This window comes from Curcuma longa, chromosome 14 (assembly GCF_044706935.1).
Source record: "Curcuma longa cultivar G26 ecotype Majalengka, Jawa Barat chromosome 14, ITB_CL_G26_1.1, whole genome shotgun sequence".
Classification (NCBI taxonomy): domain Eukaryota; kingdom Viridiplantae; phylum Streptophyta; class Magnoliopsida; order Zingiberales; family Zingiberaceae; genus Curcuma; species Curcuma longa.
In genome coordinates this window covers 2,437,534-2,443,162 of record NC_133874.1, presented here as the reverse complement: position 1 = coordinate 2,443,162, position 5,629 = coordinate 2,437,534, and positions in this window count along the sequence as shown.

Below are 5,629 nucleotides of genomic sequence, written 5' to 3'. Positions count from 1 at the left end.
GTAAAAATTAAGATATTTAAAAAAATTATTTAATTGATGATGTAAATATGGATATATAAATATTTAGATAAAATATTTGATAAGATGCTCTAAATCTCCATAAAAATGAGGGTATCATTTTTTTTTTCCGCAATACATATTAATTTTTATTCGAGTTGATGAATAAAATAGAGACTTTTTAAAGACCTTTCTGAACCGACAAAAGGTTCGTGTATAAAAGGGTGGTCGAAGCTCTCTACGCTGAGTTCGGACTGGTTCTGCTTGATCGTTTTCCATTTCCCGGCGATGTGAAGGAAACTTTGTCCTTCTTGCCGGCCATCCTCATCCTTCATCGCAAAGAGAAGTAAGTTACTGGACTCCTCGCGCTTCCTCTACCACTCGCTTCCTCGCCATTGCCTCCTCTTCGTCATCCTCTTTTTCTTTGTTTATTAGTTCTGTCTCCCTTGATATCGGCAAGATGTTTAAACCCTAGGCCGATTCGTCTCAATCACAGTGTAGGGTTTGAATCTCTTGTGGTTGCTCTTTATATCGGATTTATTTCCTTGCGTGAACTTTGAAATGCCTGGGAAACCAAGGACAACCTTCTATTCGATCTTATCAACTATCTTTGCGAAATTCCTAGTTAGATTGGCGCACTGTCCATGCGACTTTCTTTTGTTCAGCTCCAACTTTATTGGATTGCTAGTGTGCCAAATCTCATTCGAGATTGGGTTGTTTCAGGTAATTTATTAAGTGATAGTTAAATTCTTCCCGTTGATTTTTCTTCGTTGAATCATTCTGATTCTGATGTAGGCTTACCGATAGTGAGTAATATATAACTTGTATATTCTGAGTTACATGTCTCTATGTACTTTTTTTAAAAGTATTGGATAACAATTCTTCAATGATGTCAGACTCTGTGGAATTCTCACAAGTTTCAGCAATAAATATAAAATGGGGTCGTTCAGAGACTCTTACTCATTGGTTCCTGTTTCAGAATTGCCAGCCCCCTTCCGAGCCATATTTAGTTTCAGGTTAATTCTATCAGTTTCGCACAATTCTTTGATTCTTTTGTAAACTATGAAATGGGATTAAATTTTAGACTCTAAGACAGCACAAGCCTTTATCATTATCTCTTCTGTTGTATATTTTTATTATATTTCTTTTGAAAATTATATTACTCTTAGCATAGTAGATATCTTTTTTTTTTCTCTTGACAATAAGTTCATTCTTTTATGGTCATGCAAATTACTTCATTATTTATCTGCTGATTTTAAAATAAATGTTGTAATTAGTGTCAGTCTTCAAAGTCACATACAATTGAATTATTGTCATGGACTTACTTGTGGATGCTACATGAATAATATCTGAAGAAACTACTCATACAGTGAAGCAGGATAACTAAAGTTCATACTTCTTACTGCGTTTGCCTTTTTTTATTAGATCTAATATGTTTGTAAAGTACAGGTACTTCAATTCTTTACAAAGTGAATGCTTTTTTGGCTGCTTCCTTTCGGATATGAACATGGTAATCTCAGCACCAACTGGAAGCGGAAAAACAGTGCTGTTCGAGCTCTGTATTCTCCGGCTTATGTCAAAATTCCTTTTAGAAGGAAGATTTTCTCCTATAAAAGGAACACTTAAGACAGTAAGTTTCTCTTAATTTTTGTCTAATATTCATATGCATTATCCTACAAAAGATGGATGAATGGTTGTTAATCTAAACTTCAATACTGCCAACTAGAGTTGTTAGTGTTTGCCTAACCTCTTAACATTGTCGCACTCATGAACTAATTAAGATTTTTTTCTTCTGATTAATATTAGATTTGCAGTTACAAGTGCTTCATAGATTGGGGGAGAATGACTTAAAACTTTCTCATTTTCAAGTGATTCTGGGGAGAATGTGAAGATGTAATGTTCCAACAATATGACAAACATTGTTTCATGCATGGTCACTAGATATTTTTTGCTTAGGCCGCCTAGTGCAGAACCATATAGAGTTGGATATGATGATCAATAACTTATTAGATGAAGAATTTTAAATTGTGAGAATCACTAATGTAATCATAATCTTGTGCCTAATATACACGCATGGCAAAAATAGAATAAGATTACAAGTAAAATCAATATGGAAAGGGATACTTTGATTATTCCAAAATTAATCACATCTATAACTTATATTCTTCTTTTGAGTTGGATAAATTGTTAGCAAGAACTTAAACTTAATTTTGCATTTGAAGTCTCAAATACTAATCCCTCTGAACTCCAAAGTTGCAATATCAAAATGGAAACTATAAAATATTTGTTTAGATTAATATTCGAGAAAAAACATGAAGAGACCATATCATTAAGTTGTGGAAGAAAAAGTAACATAAATTTGTTGGCAACAATTTCCAGATGAAATGATTTATCATTACCACTCATTTGGAAATTGTAAACAACTTGATCAAGCTTAATTTGTAAATCTTTGAGGTTGGAGGCTTTTTATGGGAAGTAGGGTTAGATTGGGAAAATATCACAAGTGTTCGTTGGGTAGACATGAATATTGAAATGATGAATGTTTAATTGTTGTAAAATGATTCGTTTTTAAGAGAGTATGGCTATTGTTGGGCCTATATTAGCGAGGCGAAATTATTAAGGTTAATAATCCTAAGTAGTCACCACTATGTATATATTTTATTCGTCAACGTAACATTAAATTTTATACCTAGTATAATATTGTATCTACAAGTAGGATCTCAATATTTATAATTTGCTTCCTAACAACCTATAAAAGAAATTCTAATGGCTTGTTCAATCACCTTGAATTTTAAAGTTTTGATAGCTCCTATTCTTGGTGCTTTGAACTTGATTATGCAAATTTTGCCTTTCCTTGTGATAATCTATTCCATAGCTAGTCTCCTTCACGTCCAATTCCTCACTATGCATCTAGGGCAGAATAGGAAGAATGTGGTTGCAAATTACCCGTGACAACACTTTGTGACACTCAAATGCTTTGCACAATTGTCACCAATGTTTTAGAACATTCACATGATCCTCACTGACATAGTTGTGTTGTGGGTTGGGGTTGTTTCACATGTAGGTTGGCAGGCAATATGGTAAATTTTGCCTTTGCCAAGTGTCATTAAACAATGTCTGAGACCATGAGTATTCTTGGTAGTAATCCCTTTATTGCTAGACCTATTGTGAATGCATTAATTGACACTTTTTGAAATTGTAAACTTTAAAGAATATAACCTGTGGTTGAGTTGACCCCTTAGATTTTAGATTTAGGAGTTTTTGAGAATGTGTTTAGTAATATCTTAATACCTTTCTCTAGCCTTGCTTATATGTGTTAATGCTACTCTAGAAAATATGTGATTGCCATTTATGTAAGGTGTTGATTAGGTTACTTCTCCATGATGCTTGCCCCTTCATTTTGTTCTCTATAAATTCTCTTTCAATTTACTTTATGTTAGCAAATTTACCAAGTTGCTTAATTGTTCAGTAATGAAACATTACTTTTTTAGATCCATAGCCATTTAAGACGTTCTGGCCTACAAAATTTAAAAAAGATGGATTATGAGTTCTTAGAATTATGAAAATATACTGGATCTTCATTTACGCATAGTATGGATAAGGTGCTATTATAATCCAAGTTGTGTGTAGTCAAAACTTAGTTTCAAATACTTCGTTACCTCGATGGATAACTACTCCACAATGATGTTTTCCTTATTAGAGGAGTATTTTGAACTGTTCTCCATTTTTTTTCCTTTTGTGAATAAATTAATGTTTACTAAAGTACCAAGTGAGAATGCCAAGCAATACTTTTATTATGCTTTTTAGTATTCCTCAGTCAGGATATCCTTTACTAATCTTTATGTCCTTATACAAACCCATAGAATAATGTTGCCTGGATGAAAATTTTGTCACCTAGTTGAGATAACTCATACATTATTACTTCATATAGGAGTTCCTCTTTAACGAGAATTTATTTCACTACATACTATCTTATAAATTGCATGTCCTTCAAATCCTCATACCAAATTTCCTTTATATTTAACTCCTTTTTCATTGTGATGCTCATTACTTTTACCTCATGTTTAGGTGCACTTCTTTTGCTTGTCTTTTATCATTTAAATTTGTGAAGTGTATAATCCTTGCCTCTTCTCACTTGCACAAGTGGTGTATATGTTACTTTTTTAATTCTGATGTGCCTTTATCTCTATAGATTTGACTTTTTTTTGACTCTCTTCTTATCTATCATATCTTCTATTTATTGTAAAGTTTTTTTTATTCTTATTTTAATTCTTCTTGTCCTTCCTCTAATTACTACTCCACCTTTTTCTTCCATAAAGATTTCATCACCAACACTAGTGCTAGCAACACTCATGATGTAGTTATGACCTAGAGTTGACTCTATTAGTTCTACTCCTTGAGACCCTATTACTCTATGGGTACCGATCATGAATTCTTGATTGAACTTCTAATTTTGACATCTCTATAGATTTGTGGAAAGGAACTTCTAAGTGTAATATTTGACACTCTTTCTAGATATATCTTTTATGCTTTTCTATCACCTAGTTATTTTATTTTAACTTCTTTGGTTTTATATTCTATTTCTGATGCTATTTTAGAGGGGTTATCTCATCCAAGATAGCAATGGACTATGGTTGATGAGATGACAACCTTATATTCTAGCAACACTTGATAGTTAATATCCTTTTTGTTGGCAGATTCATAATTGGTTGTATGTGATTATTCACTATTGAAGAAATGCCAGAATGCATCGTGGATAGATTAAAATCCTGATTATGACTAAATAACACACTCAAATTTTTAGAGTTAATTACCTTCCTTATCTCTTATGGCTAAAATTACCTTACTTTACCTTTTGTTGTTTTTGGATAAGTAAAAGTGATATATCATGTATCGAAAATGTACAAAATAAGGTTTTAGGGCCTATTCATGTATGATATAGTATCAGATCTGAATAAGATACCTAAAGACTTGCATACATGTATCTGCACACTCCTGAATATCTGAACATTATCTCAACATCTAATTGACCCTCACAAAGAAAACCACGATTTCGGACCCTCCACACAATGTATCAGCGATGACAAAACCAAATGAAGAGCCTTTATCACCACCCTACTCCCTCTATAATGCCGTCCAAAGACACGGATCGTTCTCCGATAGGTGGGCGTCTCTGGATGCATATGAAGTTAATCTCGAATCCTCTGCCATAGGTCCACAATAGGAGGGCACTGGAAGAACATATGCTCCTGTGTCTCCAACACCTGTCGGCAAAAAGTGCACTATCGATCCTCTTGATACTCCTGTCGGTCTCTGATGGGGAGCCTCCATTGTGCATCCAGAAAGTGATTGCATGACTCGGTTGAACATATGACTGCCATATTGTTTGAGCCCATGATACCCTAGGACTAGGACGTCTAAAAAAATCGTAAGCCTAGGTGACTCTGCCATCCTCTATAAACCACTCTACCTGTCTCTGTCTAGTAGCCTTAGGTGACCTAGCAACCTCAAGGATGAGATCTCGTATGTGTAGTAAATGCTTTTTCAGCGAGGAGGTCTAAAATTCAATGTGACTCAAGTAGGTATGATGTACCCACTTGATCCATAGTGCTTCCTCCTTCTCTTGAATCCT